The sequence below is a fragment of the Trachemys scripta genome, chromosome 3 (assembly GCF_013100865.1).
Source record: "Trachemys scripta elegans isolate TJP31775 chromosome 3, CAS_Tse_1.0, whole genome shotgun sequence".
Lineage (NCBI taxonomy): Eukaryota > Metazoa > Chordata > Testudines > Emydidae > Trachemys > Trachemys scripta.
Window position 1 is genome coordinate 31,766,957 of NC_048300.1, and position 16,608 is coordinate 31,783,564.

The window sequence follows — 16,608 nt, forward strand, 5'->3', positions numbered from 1 at the left end:
ACTAAGCAGAAAAGAGAGGGAGAATAGTAGGAACACAATGTGTTGAGGAAATGATTGATGGTCAGACAGCAAAAGGCCGAAAGAAATGAGAAGAGGAGACAGGGAGGCAGGAGGAAAATAGAAAAAGCAAGATGAAATGAGCAAAAAGAGAATGGGATGAGAGCTCAGACAAGAGACTAAGTGGAAGAGGATAAACAGAGGGAAGAAAGCAAAAAGGGGCAGAGGTGAGGAAGTTCAACCAGGCAAGCTGAGAACTTGACACTTAGGGCTAGTCTATACTGGCAACACTAAAGCTCTGCCACAGCAGCGCTTTAACATGGCTTGTGTGGTCATGGCGCAGCTCTCCCAGCACTCTCAAAAAACAGAACAGGAAAGTTCATATAAAGAAACAGACTTTGAGACCAACGTGACAAATGGTTGCTCCTGCACAATGGCACTTCTCATGGGTGTAACTGCTTGCAGGATCAGGCCCTTTAGTAGAACTAAGTGAAAATAATTAACTGTTTTTTCAGGTCCCCATTACTACAAATACTTGTGCATGTGCTTAATTTTAAGCATGTGAGAAGACCCAGGGTATTCAGTTGGACTATTCATTTGCTTAAAGTTTAATATTTGTGTGTAAATCTTAGCAGGATTAGGGCTTTAGGGCTAAATTCCTCCCTGTTTTACACCCTGTGGGTGAAATTCTGGCCTTATTGAAATCTATGGTGAAATTCCCAGGATTTTGCCCTGCATATCTTCGCTGAAATCTGTGGGATTAGCAGGGTGTGAATGAGGGCAGGATTTTACCCTTCATGCATTATTGTAGTTTGATCTGTGTTTATTTTCTGAGAATTAATTTTTAAAAAATTCTCAGAAGAAAAGGATTAAGTAATTTCTATATTACAGGGTAGTCTTTCAAAATGTACTTTAAAAATATATTTTAATTTAAGTGGAAAACCTTATGAACCATTTCCAGAGGGTAATATACCAAAAAGTTATATCATTGGGTTAAATATTTGTGCAAAGTATCCTTGAAAATAAATATTTTTATTTATGTTTATTAGGTAACAGCATTTTGTATGATATAAAAGGCATCTTTGTTTAACACTAGCATTTATTGTAGCTATAAGTGCATTGGCAGTTTTATAGGAGTCTTGTACATAAGACCCTGCTAATGGTATGTTGGAGTTCTTTTATTTAATAACGCCTACTTTTTAAACTCTAGGTGGAGCTGTTTGTTTTGTAGATATTAGTACTTTTCAACTGTTCATGCCTCATTTGAAATCCTGTAAGGCTATTTTTAGACTATTCTGTAGAATCCCTTCTGTTAGTTAGGGGCTTTTCCCCCCACAGTAATCCTGTTTTCCCATGATATTACATGTCCACATGGACAGCATACCATTACCCTTAGTCACAAAAAGCTTCATTTTACAGAGTTTTCATCTGTCATTGAGCCTGTGAATCAAGAATAGTAAGGTCACTTTCAAAGCCAAGTTAGACCTATAACAGTGAATAACTGAGACGCAGTTTTAAAATAGATTGAAGGATTTCGTACCAGTCCAAAATATGTTACTTTAAAAAATGAAATAAAAACATCTATTGTTCCCATTGCATAAGAGGACTGTATAAACACAATATTTTTCCCTACAGAATCTTGTGATCCTTCTCCTTTATTCATAAAACGAAGCTAAAGTCTTTATAGACACTGTAGTTGTTGCCATAGCAACTTACAGCGACAGAATAGTTATTCTTTTTCTTAGTGGATTTTTTCAAGCTTGAATTATAACATTACTCATTAGCAATTATTAATTTACAAAAAGGAGTAAAAATTAGTGTATGTGGATGGCTAAATTTAGAATTTATTAAAAATTATGGTGCCTTGTTAAAGTAGGTTAAAGGAATTGACATGCTCCTAAGAAATAATACCTGATGTAAAGTTTTAAATAGCAACTACCATTAGTAAATAACAATGGTATTTAAATATTTTTCCTTCCTTTGTAGAGGGGAGAGTGTTGTATACTATTCCCTGTCCTGGAACGATGAATTTTTTTAATAGATAAAAATGGTGTAAACTGAATTCACAATTATTTTTAATATTTGAAGTTTTCAGTAAAAATACCAATGACTATTAAGAAGAGAGAAAATCAAATATACACATAATACAAACAACACAAGAGCTACTTAGGTAAAATTTCAGTATGTGCTCTTATCAAGAATGTCAAGATTTTTTTTACCTTACAATAACAAAAAATGGGGAAGGAGGGTTCAGGGGAAGATAAATGTTTGTTCCCATTCTGTCTTTAGTTAGCTAAATCTGAGTTAGTCAACTTAGATGTCAGGTGTTTGGAGTTCAGGGAAGTATTGGAATGTTGACAGTATTCCATAGATGCATTCCACAGATTCCAGGTAACAAAGTGCTATTTATCGTTTTGTCATTTAGAGTAAATCCTTTCTTCCAAAAAATAAGACTTTTGATATCTTGAAAGCAATGCCTACTTTTCAAGGTATGTTTTTACCATATTAACATTTTGAATACATTCCCAAACAATAGCCAGAGTAGTCTGAAATAGATCTGAGTGTTGGTTGAAAGCTATTGGTTATGGTTTTTATGACGTGCCATGCTTAAGCCATGAATGAGTTTCATCACCATGTGCAAAATATTGAGTAAATAGTTGAAATCTAATCTCCAAATTTATGTAATATTAATTTTCCTAAGTAAGGCAACATCTCCGGTATTAATTCAGACTCTTATTCCTCATTTGTTTTAGTTGGAGGTGTGAAATAAAGTGAATGGAAATTCCAATCTATATTTTGAGGACATTTAGGGCATGGCTACACTTGCAGATGTAGAGCGCTTTGAGTTAAACCAGCCTTCAGAGAGCGCAGTAGGGAAAGCACTGCGGTCTGTCCACACTGACAGCTGCAAGCACACTGGCATGGCCACATTTGTGGCACTTGCAGCAGCATTGGGAGAGGTGCATTTTGGGCAGCTATCCCACAGAGCATCTCTTCCCATTCTGGCTCTGTGGGAAGGGGGGAGGAGGTGCCAGGAATTCTGGGTCCTGTCCCAACGCCCTGTGATGCATTGTTTCACATCCCAGCAATCCCTGTGCTTCCGTCCACATTTGGCACCATCTTTCAATGTTTTGTACTGTGCATTCTGTCTTCCTGTTCGGTCTGTGGGAATGGAACCCGAACTGCTGAGGAATATGCTGACGAGTCTCGCCAGCACATCGTGTTTGGCAGTTGAGTTACTCCTTAAGATCCAAACTGACAGTGAGGAGTCCGACAATATCGACTCTAGTAATGCATACGGCACAAGATTGCTTGTAGCATTCACAGACCTGTTCACCACCGTGGAAAGCCGCTTTTGGCTCGGGAAACAAGCACTAAGTGGTGGGATCACAAAGCTGCAGAACTTTCGGGTGAAAAAAGCCACTTTCATGGGACTATGTGATGAATTCGCCCCCACCCTGTGGCACAAGGACATGAGCTTGAGAGCTGCCCTGAGAAGAAGCGGTGGAGAAGCAGGTGGCTATTGCAATCTGGAAGCTGGCAACTCCAGACAGCTACCGATTGGTTGCTAACCAGTTTGGAGTGGGGAAAGTCGACTGTTGGAATCATGTTGATGCAAGTTTGCAGGGCCATTAATCGCATCCTGCTCAGAAAAACCATGACTCTGGGTAACATGCATAACATTGTGACTGGCTTTGCACAAATGGGTTTCTCTAACTGCAGAAGGGAGATAGATGAGATGCATATTCCAATTCTGCCACCAGCCCACCTAGCCTCCGAGTACATTAATCAGAAGGGGTATTTCCCTATGGTTCTCCAGGCACTGGTAGATCACCATGGATGTTTCACTGACCTTAACGCAGGCTGGCCTGGAAAGGTGCATGACGCACGCATCTTTCGGAACACTGGCCTGTTCAGGAAGCTGCAAGCCAGGACTTTTTCCCCAGACCAGAAGGTCACCTTAAGGGAAGTCAAAATGCTCATTATGATCCTTGGAGATCCCGCTTACCCTTGAATGCCGTGGCTCATGAAACCCTACACAGGGAGCCTTGACAGCAGCAAGGAGTGGTTCAACAACAGGCTGAGCTGCTGTAGAATGACTGTGGAGTGTGCTTTTTTTGGCCGTTTAAAGGGCCGCTGGCGCTCTCTATATGGGAAGCTGGACCTGGCCAATGACAGCATCCCCGCGGTTATATTCCTTTGTGAAGGGAAGGGTGAAAGATTCACTCAGGCATGGAACTCGGAGTTTCAACACCTGGAGGCTGAATTTGAACAGCCAGAGAGCAGGGCTATTAGAGGGGTCCAGCATGGGGCTGCAAGGATTAGGGATGCCTTGAGGGAGCAATTTGAGGCTGAAAGCCACCAGTAATAGTTGGTGCCCTGCATGGGAGTGAAGTGCAGTAGTTCCAATGTTAGTAGAAATCTGTGTTTGCTATGCTGACTTGCAGTGACTGTTGCTTTCCTGGGTTAAGGTATCTTTTACTTTATGCAACAATAAAGAATGTTTTCAAACCAAAAAATCCATTTATTGAAAAGAAACACAACTGCTTGTGTGCAGCAATGCTCCCCTCGCCCCTCACAGCACAGTGGCATGGACATGGTAGCCTGATGGGGACAAGGACCACAGTTAGGGTGACCAGATCACTGACAGGAAATATCAGGATGGGGGGGGGGGGGGGGGGGGAGGAGGGGGGGGGGGGGAAAAAAAACCCCCCCAAAAAAAAAAAAGCCGTTTTAGCCGGCGCTTGGGGAAATAGGGCGGCTACGGCCACTGCCCCCCCGGGCCCCCCCCCCCCCCCCCCGGGCCCCAGACACATGCGGCACATCCCGCCGCCCCGCGGGGAAGGAGCCGCTGGAGCAAGAGGCGCGGGGCTCTGGACCCCGGCAGCAGCGGGGGAGAGCGGCTCAGGGCTGCACGAGTGGGCACATAAAGTTTATCGGCTGGGGGGGGACCCCGGCCAGCTCCTTGCCCTGCCCTGTATGGGGGTAGCGTCCCTGCCCCGCGCCAGCATGTTCCACTGGCTGCTGCAGGCCACGTAAGGAGCCAAGTCTCCCCCCACCCCCATCATCCTGGCTCCTCAGCTGAGTGGCATTCCTCCTCCCTCCCAGGCTTGCAGCTGGGATACCGGCACAAGCCTGGAGGGAGGGGGTGGTGGCCGCCTTCCAGTTCCAGGAGCTGGTGAGTACGAGCACCGGGTGGGCAAGGGGGCTGCTCCCCTAGGAGGGTGACCGGGGGGGCGGGCTCAGCTGAGGAGCCAGGACGAGGGGGGGACTCGGCTCCTTACCTGGCCTGTGGCAGCTGGCGCAACATGGTGGCGCGGGGCGGGGACGCTACCCCCCTACAGGGGCGAGGAGCCAGTGTGACGACACCGGCCAGGGTCACCCTCAAGCCGATTAGACTTTCGGGGCCGCACCAGTGGCCATGTAGCCGCTCTCCCCCGCCACTGCTGGGGTCCAGAGCCCCCCCCCGTCTCCCTCCTGGGGGAGCAGCCCCCTTGCCAGCCCCCCTTGCCTGCCTGGTGCCCATACTCACCAGCTCCAGGAACCGGAAGCCAGACACCACCCCTTCCCTCCATGCTTGCGCCTCCATTACAGCAGCAAGGCTGGGAGGGAGGAGGAATGCCACATGCTTGGGGAAGAGGCGGGGCCAGGGCGGGGATTTGGGGAGGTAGCCAATGGGGGAAGGAGAGGGCGGAGTCGGGGGGAGAAAGCCCTTCCGGGAGGGCAAAATTGCTTGTTTGTCCAGTGTCCCGACCGCACATCGGTTGGGACCTGGGCCAAACAAGCAAATATCGGGACAGTCCTGATAAAATCGGGACATCTGGTCACCCTAACCACAGTGGCTCTCCCAAGAAACCTACGCAAGCACATTGCCCAAGTTCTGGATGAGACCTTTGAAGAGATCACTGAGGCCGATTTACCGTGATGTGAGAGAGCACGTCAATGTCCTATTTTGCATCTAGGCATGCATGCAGCCCTCACCCTCCTCGCCCCAAGAGCCCTCACCAAATAACTTTCTTCCTAAATTAAAAGCCGCTTACTGGGCACCTCCTCTGGTGTTTGTCCTGCCCCAAGCACCGGCCACCGTGACTAGCTACCTTCCTCCTCGCTTGAGAACAGCTCCTGGTTGCATGTATCTAACGATGCCAGGGTGTCTTCCTCCACCTCAGCACCCTCGCTCCCGTTTTCCTCCTGCCTTGTTGAATTGGGCTCTGAAGTGTCCATGGTGGTACTCAGAGCGGAGGTGGGGTCGCCCCCAAGTATCGAGTCCATCTCTTTGTAGAAACGGCAGGTTGTGGGGGCAGCACCAGAGTGGTGGTTTGCCTCGCAGGCTTTGCGGTAAGCATTCCGCAGCTCCTTCACTTTAACCCTGCACTGCAGTGCGTCCCAGTCATGGCCCCTTTCCATCATGTCCCTTGATATCTGTCAGAAGGTATCATAATTCCTACAGCTGGAGCGCAGCTACTGGACAGCTTCTTCCCCCAAAACACTGATGAGGTCCAGCACCTCACCATTGCTCCATACTGGGGATCTCCTGGCACGTGGAGGCATGGTCACCTGGAAAGATTCACTGAGCAAACAGGAAGGGGATTTTCAAAATTCCCAGAGGGCAGGGCAGTAGAGTTCAAAGTGATGACCAGAGTGGCTAGAACAGGCATTGTGGGACACTTCTGGAGGCCAATCAGAGTGCATTAACAGACCAGGGCATCCACACTGGTGCCGCGGCACTCCAGCGGGGGCGCATCAAACGTTATTCCACTTGCCGAGGTGGATTACTGGGAGCGCTCTAGCCACAGAGTCAGAGCGCTCCACGTTCCTTGCCAGTGTGGATGCATCGTGAGTTAGAGTGCACAGGGCTGCTTTATTGCCCTCTAACTCTCAAGCCTAGCCATGCCCTTAGACATTTTTCTTAGTTTTAGAAGGGCTGTTTTTATCTTGAGCTCAGTTTAAAAACAGATAGTACTGGTCCTCTTCCCATAATCTGTCTAAGGTATTTTATAGACATCAGTTAAGTTTGCTATAGGCCTGAAGGCAGAAATGGGACTTTAAGAGGAATGTGTGTGGATAGGGGAGGGACTGAGATGAGTATAGGAAGGTTGTATCTTAGGGTACATCTATACTACCCGCCGGATCAGTGGGTAGTGTTTGATGTATCGGGGATCGATTTATCACCTCTCGTCTGGACACGATAAATCGAGCTGCAAATCGACGCCTGTACTCCACCTCGGCAGGAGGAGTAAGCGGAGTCGCGGCAGTCGACTTGCCGCCGTGAGGACAGCCAGGTAAGTCGAACTAAGATGCCTCAGTTGCGTATCTTAGTTTGAACCCACCCCCCGCCCCTTGCTAGTGTAGCCCAGGCCTTACATAGGGGAACACATGGAAGAAGGCTCAGAGGTGATTGTTGAGAAGCTGGTGAATGAGGGTGGGAATGTAAATAGAATAGAGGGAGAATGAGAGGTAGGGGTGGGGGGCAAAGCAATTTGAGCTTGACCAGGGAGGATAACTAGGGCAATGTGATAATGGATGGGAAACTACTAGATTCAAAGAGAGGAGTGAGTGACACAATCAAAACAACAGGCAAGGAAGAAGACTTTAGTGGCTATAATTTGTGTGGAATGAAGGGGTGCAAATGTGTGTGTCTAGGAGGTCAGAAAGGAGGATACTTCAGTAGTCAAGGTGTGATATAGAAAGGAACAGAATGATAGATTTGGTTCTGAGGTTGGAGAGAAAAGGGTGGATTTTGAAGATGCCGAGGAAGAGAATCAGGGTCTGGAAATAACCTGGCTGTGTAGGCAAAGGAGAGGGATAGAGTAAAAAATAATTTCCCAGTTGTGAGCTTGAATGACAAGGAAGACAGCAGTGGCATCAACGGAGATGATAGAAAAAGGGGGAGTGGTGGTGATAGATGGAGGAAGAGGAGGCGCCACAAAAAAAGACATTAAAGGAATGGTTGGAGAGACAGGAGAACTGGGAGAAGAGATATCTCAAGCTCAGTGAGGATAACATGTCAAAAAGGAAAGGATGGTCTACAGTGTCAAATGTAGCAAAGAGGATTTGGCAAGGAAAAGATTATATCATCTTGTGGAAGTACTTTTAAAGGACATTTTCAAGCAGATTGTGAGAAGCAATCTTATAATCTGGCAAAACTACATGCAATTGTCTTTAAAATAGCCTTATCGTTTATCAAAATTATACTTTAAAAAATTGGAAAAATACACCACAAATAATTTATTGAACACGTGTGCTGTTTACTATACCCTGTGAACCTGCAAACAAGTGAGCATCTTTCTGCTTTATTTTATACCCAAGTCAGAAAGGGATGGACTGAGATGAAAATAGGAGACCATCTGTAGTTGAGTGCAGAAGCATACAGGCATGAAAGAGAAGTTGCAAGTTATACTTGGTTTTCAGTTTAAAATAATTCCCATATTAATGTCTGCTGTTTATCACATGAAGTATAGGGAATGTGTTCATTGCATTTACCATTGATACTGAAAACTTATCTAGTTTTTATAGATTTTACGGGGTAACGAATATTTCCTGTACACACATTTTCCATAATGTTATGATAGTTTATTTACAAGCTTGTAATGCAATGAACTATTATTTCATATTATGTTTCAACTATATCTAGCTTGATAAGGAGTCAACATTCTATACTAGCATACAATAGATCTTGTTCCAGAATAACTTGGAAATACCCATTATATGGGCTGAAGGAAGTGATGTTTTGGAAGGAAAAGGAAGGTGGAGGTTGAATACATAGTCTTTAAGCTTTCTTCATTTTGGCCCACACACCCCTTTCATGCAGGAAATTTGGGGGCTCCCACATGAGTGCTGGAATCTGGTTAGCAGTGGGGGGTCCACCGGCTCCAGAACTGTGGCCATGCTCCTCCTCTTCCCCCGGGGCCCTGCCCTCTGGCCAGGCCAAAAGCCAGAGGTAGGCAGTGGTAAGAGCTGCCCAGGGAGACTGGGCTGCTGTGGGGAGCCCCAGACCCTCCACCTGCTGTGGGTGGAGGCTAGGGTGCCCGAGACCAGCTCCCATCCTGTATTCCCATCCCCCAGGGCATGCCACTACCAGTGGGACCTAGGGGTGGAGGCTCTGGTTCAGCCTCCTGTACTCTCCCTGGGGCCTGCAGAAATGCTCTGCAGGGAGAGGAGGCCCTGCCCCAGGCTGGGAGGAATTGGGGAGCCCCGGGAAGGTCACAGGCAGCGAGGAGCCACGAAGGACGGGCTCCTCTGGTATAGCTCCCGCTGCTTACTGGCCCGGCCTCAGTGGCTGCTGCACTCCACCTGGGCTCGCTCAGTGCCTATTTCTGGCTCCCGCTGCCAGGCTGCCCCCTGCTGCTGGCTGGGCTTTGTCCCCAAGGCAGAAACCATGTGAGGCACTGTTCCTCCTGTCGCCTTTGGCTCAAGACTTGCAGTTGGGGGGTGGGGGGTGGGCAACGCCCTCCAACTCCCAAACTACACCCATACCGCTGCTGTTGTGTGTCTGCCCAAGGCTACTATGCCCAGGTTAAAAAGTGAGCGGGCATGACCCTCCCTGCCCCCACCTTTGGTTCTGACCCCCCTGGGCTCCCAGGGTGTGGAGGGGCCCAAATGTTCTTTGTGCCCAGGGCACCAATAAATCTTAATCTGCCTCTGCTGTCACGCCCCACATAAGGACCAGCATTTTCCAGCTGAGGATCACAAAACATTTTACAACAAACAGTGTAAATCCGGGTTCTGTTCCAAACTCTACAAGACTTTGGTTCTGTGGTCTTGGGCAAGTCATTTAGCCTTTGTGCTTCAGTTTCCCCAGTTAAAATGGAGATAATGCTCTTACCTTATAAGGATGTTGCAAGAATTAATTAATTTTGTAAAGTGGTCCTCAGCTGAAAAATGCTGTAGAATTGTGAATTATTTTTTTTAGTAGTAGTCACCAGCTGAACAAATAACATTTAGACCACCCCATTTCTATTTCAGATTTAAAAGCAATTTGTACTGTAAGGCTGAATCAGATTGTACTGTAAACAATAGATAACGCAGCTGTTCATCTGGAAACTGGATTTAGAAAATTTCTCAGCTAACTAGAAGGGGTAAATATTTTTTCTTTAACCCACATTGAACATCTTAAGATACTAATTTCAACAGTTAATATATCTCTAACCCCCATTAACTAGTTTAAAGTTGAGAACTCCCTTAAATTTTGAGAATGGAGTATTTATATAAAGCTTTTGCTGAACTTTTGAGTGGCAAATTTACAAGGCGCAAATGTCAGTCAGGCTCCTAACTTCCACTGAAAGCCATTTGTGCCTTTGAAAAATCTTCTTTACAGTTGATACATTGCTGGGACCCAATGTAATGCTTCTGGGTCATATTTTCAAAATATTCTGGAACCAGTTTGAAGATGTTCTGTTAGCACTCATACAGTACAATGTAGACCAGTTCAAGGCCCTTACTGCTGCTGCTTGCAGGACAAAGATTGTCTCTGAAATATTGTGTGCAACAGATATACTCTTTGCATAAGTAGTAGTGAGCAACAGTTCAGTCTAAAATGTTGTTTATAAAGGAGTGATTCTTAACCAAATTTCTAACACAATAGTTGGATTCTGACAGTAGTTAGGGTAGTTCTACCGTTGGAAAAAGAGTAGACCTGAGAAGTGTAAGTTACCTCTTTGGGACATGCTATAGATCCTATCTTTGACCAAGCTGCATGGGCATCTAAAGTACCACATAAATTGAGTAGCTTTTATTAATGTGAACATTCTAAATATGTTTGTCTGATCAAATGTGCATTACTTAGTTGTCTAGATCACTGAGTTACTTGCTGAGAAACCTGTTACACTGACTGAGACATAGGTATGAATAAGGCTAAGCACTCACTATATATATCAGAACCAAATATATGGAAACCCTGTCCACAGCCTGCATGTATCAATCTGCAAAGTTTAAAAAACATAACAATAAAAAGCAATTAAGTTGTGCTGCTCTTACAGTGTTTCAGAAATATTCCTACTTTCCATGTTGCTTTTGTGGTATAAGCTTAATGGGTTTTTTTTTTTTTTTTTCTGAAGTCTGTAGAGTTTCTCCCCAAAGATGCAGATTTAGGGATTCTTTGATTTTACCATAACTGCCTGAAGTTAGTGTAGAGCTGGAAACATAGGAAGATTGTGATAGCGATGCTGATTCACTATTTGGAGTTCAGCCTTGGAAGACACATCAGAACGAGAGTTTGGGGTCTCTGACTCATTGACAATGGTACATGATACAGAAAAGAAAGCAAACAAGGATTCCCACATTCAGGTTGGAGTTTCTAGCCAATCCTTGTCTCTGAAGGGCATAAAGAATGAGAATTACAAATATTCCAATGTGCTAGAGAGAGAACCAGTGGCAATTTCCTTAGGCAGCCATGTCCAGATGAGAATTTGATGGTAAAATGTCTACTTAAATGTAGGTGTACCTAAGTGGTACTGCTAACTTTAAGTTGTTAGGTTGTACGCACTTGTGTATACTGTATTATGTTACTGTTTGACTGTGTTCTGCTCTTATTTTATAATCCTCCCATGTTTCTTGCACATAACTCATGAATAATAAATCTGATTTTTTTGGTGTTCATATCCCCTTTCTTGGTATCTGTTGCTTTATATTTCTTAGGCCCGGTAATTAAATAGGGAGGGAACAAGTCTCTGATGACCACTTCTGAATTCTAAAGGATTAAAGGAGATAATCCTTAGCCAGGGACTTATTTTTATAATTCCCAGCAGAAAAAACAATATTAAGATGGAGTTAAAGTTGAGTAACATAAGGAAAAAAAAATCACAAGAATGTTATCATTATTCCAAAAACAACCATTATAAACACAGGAAATTCAGAGTTAAAGTTAAATTGGTATAATTGGTACTGGAGTCCAGGCATCTTGTATGAGACCAGGTGGAAACTCCTATCATTCAAAGTTGTTGTTATATTTGTTATGGAGATAGTGACATACATATGCATTTGTCTTTATAGAATTACAAAAAGAACAGGAGTACTTGTGGCACCTTAGAGACTAACAAATTTATTAGAGCATAAGCTTTCATGGACTACAGCCCAGTCCACGAAAGCTTATGCTCTAATACATTTGTTAGTCTCTAAGGTGCCACAAGTACTCCTGTCCTTTTTGCGGATACAGACTAACACGGCTGCTACTCTGAAACCTATAGAATTAGAGATCTTACAGTTTAAATAGGCAACATACAGACAAAGGGCGAGAGGGAAGAAGGTATATAACAGAAGACCTTGTTGTATTTGTTCCTGTTTGTATGGATGCATTTAGTCATTTAACTCTTAGACTTTTTATAGATCTGAGGCAATAGCTCCAGCAGTGGGGGCATTATATCCCTTCTCTGCAGTGGAGTTACAGCACCTCCTAGGGCTAACAACGGTCAATTTCTTTCTGAAACAATCTGTGTTTAATGCTAAGACATTCGGTTTTACTGGGCGATTTTTGATTATCTCACCCTGGACAGACTTGGTTATTTTTATATCCCTCCCCCCCCCCAATAACTCCAGTCAGATCAAGAATTCTCACTGGCAATTGCTTAAAGTTCAGAGATCCTGGAATACTAGAGATGGAAACATCAATGCTTTAATACACACAATCCATTGTAAAGGGGGAAAAAAACCCTCTGAATCAGTCCATCAAGACTTAGGTACAAATGCAAGTATTTTATATTATTGTCTGAGAAAACATAAATAAATGAAAAAAGTAAATATTAAATGACTATCCCAGTTTGGAGCTTTTGTTCAGACTGAAGTGCCAGTCCACAAGGCTTATAAGTTTCCACATTTTTGTTGTATTGAGAAGTGCAGGGGCAGCTCCAGGCACCAGCGCAGCAAGTGCGTACCTGGGGCGGCAAGCAGCGGGGGGCGGTCTGCCAGTCACTCTGGGGGCGGCAGTCAGGCATGCCGGTCCCGCGGTTTCAGCGGCAAGTACGCCAAATCCGTGGGACTGGCAGATCACCCGCAAAAACACCGCCGAATCCGCGTGACCGTGGACCGCCAGCAGGCATGCCGCTGAAGGCTGCCTGACTGCCATGCTTTGGGCGGCAAAAAACATAGAGCTGCCCCGGAGAAGTGGATCTCTCATGAGACTAGAAGATTTGTCTAGAAGAGTGGGAGGGGTGGGGAGCCCACCCCACCCCAAAAAATGTGTGGCTCCAAACAGCTTTTTGTTGCAGAGGACAAACTGGAATCTTTAACGTCTTGGTAGCTGTGTTGTCATAGGAAAGCCTGCTGATAAAGATGATTTGTAAGGCTTAAAGTGTAAAACAAATATAATTCAGAACAGTATATTCCACAATATTTACTTTAAAAAAATAAATAAAGCTTGATGTTTTAAAATGTAAAAATGTATTTTCTAGTGTAAAGAAGTCAGGCAGAATCACAAAGTCAAGGGCATTATTATTTGCCAGAAGAATATTATGGAATTTCTTAACCTTTTATATACATAGCCTTTTGATTGATTAATACTTATGGAGAAATATAAGAAAATGATAAACATTTATTTCATGATTTTTACAGAGATCTGTAGTTTTATAATAGCTGCAAGATGTAACATATTTCATCTGCTCTTAAGAATGTTTGTTGGATTGCTGGTTGACATTACCCACTCATGAGGAGTAACATATGGTACAATGATTCTTAGTGTTTGTAGATATTTTTACCTGAGTGAAAATCATTGTTTTTAATTTGAGAGAATTTGCCTCCAAAAAGAAGCTTTGTTTTTTTAAATTATAGTAGTGGCATCTTTTCCAGGATCACAGAGCTGGTCTTGGTTATGTATTTTGTATAGAACTTACTGTATGTTGCCCAATCATAGGATGCTTTTTAAACAAAATGACTATAAAGTGATAAAGTATGTTTCCATACCAAAGAGTTACAGTATGTTAAAAATACCTAAGTAGTCAATATTTAATTTGCTTTTAAAAAGCAAAAAAGCAACGATTGCGTAGATGTACTGGTCAAGGTAGCAGCATGAGAATCAAACTATAGTCAATCACGTATTTATTGAAAGATTTGCCTTATACAACTTTATGGATTTTGATTCTTCTGGAAATATGTTTCCATAGATATAATGGAAATGTCACCCTCCCAAAATCTTTTAAAAAAACAAGCAAGCAAACAAATAAAGCCGCAGTACACTCAAGTATCAGGGGGTAGCCGTGTTAGTCTGTATCTACAAAAACAACAAAGTGTCTGGTGGCACCTTAAAGACTAATAGATTTATCTGGGCATAAGCTTTCGTGGAAAGCTTATGCCCAAATAAATCTGTTAGTCTTTAAGGTGCCACCAGACACCTTGTTGACCCAGTACACTCAAAGAAATCTCGTTTCACAGCAAGGGTTTAATGAAAACAGGGACTAATATCTGCAACTCCTCTCTGCTAAAGAGCTATTTTTAATTAAAGTACTCTGAGTCTAATCCAAAGCCCACTGAAGTCACTGGAAAGACACTTGTTGTCTTCAACAGGCTTTGGATCAGGCCCTGTGGGCCTGCTCTAAACCTCCATCAGCTGATAATAGTTTCCAAGGGACTGTCTGTCAGCTAGGGATTGCTAGAGCACAGCACATTCCTGCCATGCCCTCTATCTGTCCCTGATACAGTCCCTAACTGGGTTTGAAGGCAGAGGAAAATGTGGCAGAGGAGCCAGTTATACTGGTCCACATCCAAGTGAAACAAAGGGAGCAGAATAGGCCAAAGAATCTGAATCCTTTACCTTTTTTCACCACCGCACAATTACTACATAGTTAACATTGTCAGGCTGGAAATCATATATATGGTTTAAAAATATATTCTTTTCTGTGCTACAAATACCACCTTAAGAATATTAAACCTGAAGGATGGTAATAATCTTATTTGCTGTTCCACGTTTATGATGTTTGTTTTCTTTTTATATTTAATTCAACTTCACCAATAGAAACATGCCAGCCAGTTTCACTTATTTTTCTTGGTTTCACTTTCTACTTTATTTTCATGCATTAGCACTGTGCAGCAGGTGAATATCTAAATCATGACATAGAAACAAAACATAGGATGTTTAATTTAGAGAGGAAATGAATAAACAGGGATATGATAGAGGTATATAAAATTATGAATGGTGTTCTCAGGGAAAATAAATCAGGTGTTCTCAGTTTACCCTTTCTCATAATATAAGAATGTGGGAATAGTCAATCGGATTGAAAGGCAACAAATTAAGTGATAGAAGGAAACACTTTTTCACACAATATTTAATTAATCTGTGGAAATAAGGGCCACCAGGTATTTTTGAAGCCAAGAGTTTAACAGGATTCAAAACAAGGATTAGACATTTATATGGCTAATAAGAACATCACAGTTACATAAGATAGGATAAAAATGTACAATAATTACAACTATTTATGCTTTAGGTTGTAAGCAAACCACTATCTGTCTGGTGTTGGGAAGAAACATCTATGCTTGGTCTATGGTGACTTTCTCTAGTATCTAGGCCTGGCCACTGTCGGAGAGAGGATTCTGGACTAGAGGAAACTCTATTCTTAGCTGATATGGCAATTTCTGTGTTTTTAAATCTTAACAATTATTTTCATTGGAAGAAAGAGCATTTCATGTATTATTTAGTTGTGTACAATTTTTTTTAAATACAAAAGTTAAATTTTGTGTGAAAGTTTCTTCTTCTCTCTTCAACATATTTTTCAATTCTCTTCAGTTTGGGCTCAATCCTGCAAGTTACTGAGCTGAGCCATTGGGAGCTAAGGGTCCTTCACAAAGATGGACTCTTAATACTGAATCTTGTGACATATTCCTAGGATTCATTCCTGATTACCATTTACCACCCAGTTAGCATTTCCCAGAGGCAAGTGCTTTCTAAATCCTGGTGCCTTAAGCTCTTAATATTAGGACACCATACTTTTTCATATATATTAACTGAAGAAAGCTTTAATTATCTAAATTCTATCCTCCATCAGAGAAATACAGTTCTTCCAGATGGAAAACTCCATTTTTATAGGGCTAATAATACTCCTTTCATATCCAACAGAAAGGACTGTTGTTCGCTGGGATTTATAAACAGCTGTAATGTGCAAGAGCAAAAGCTGGATTGCCTTAAGGAGGCACTACTGAAAGGAATGTGATGGATGACAGCACTTTTCTGAACTTGGGGTAAATTGAAAGCTGCTTGGCCTGTGAAGGTTGTCATCAAATTTACTTCCTTTCTGGAAATGAAACTCTTTATGGTGTTTTATCAACCTCCATCCATCCCGACTTCCACCCTCATCCTATTCATACTAGGAATAGAGGTTTTTTTTTTTTTTTTTATCCTGTCATTGAGGGAAGCTCCACCATCCATGCCACTCCTTAATCAGCCAGAGGGATTGCTCCTGAGTAATACTGTTAAACTTCAGAAAGAGCAAAACACATGCTCACTGTTTCCTGTTTGTCCTAGACAGGCGTTCATGTGTTAAGTCTGTTTATCATAAAACCCGTTGTCTAAACTAGATATGCTCAGTTTTTTAAAGAGCTGTATGCAAATAAGGGTCCAGTGAGCCTGTGCAACAAACTGCATTACATTTGGCTGCTTTTCCAGATCTCGCTCTTATAGTATGACTTGTC

General features: G+C 43.1%; 1 protein-coding gene across 8 annotated transcripts in view; it reads left to right on the forward strand.

The window, feature by feature from the left end:
• Window positions 1-16,608, forward strand: part of ACYP2 (acylphosphatase 2) — a 145,107-nt gene that overhangs the window by 33,421 nt on the left and 95,078 nt on the right. The window lies entirely within an intron of this gene.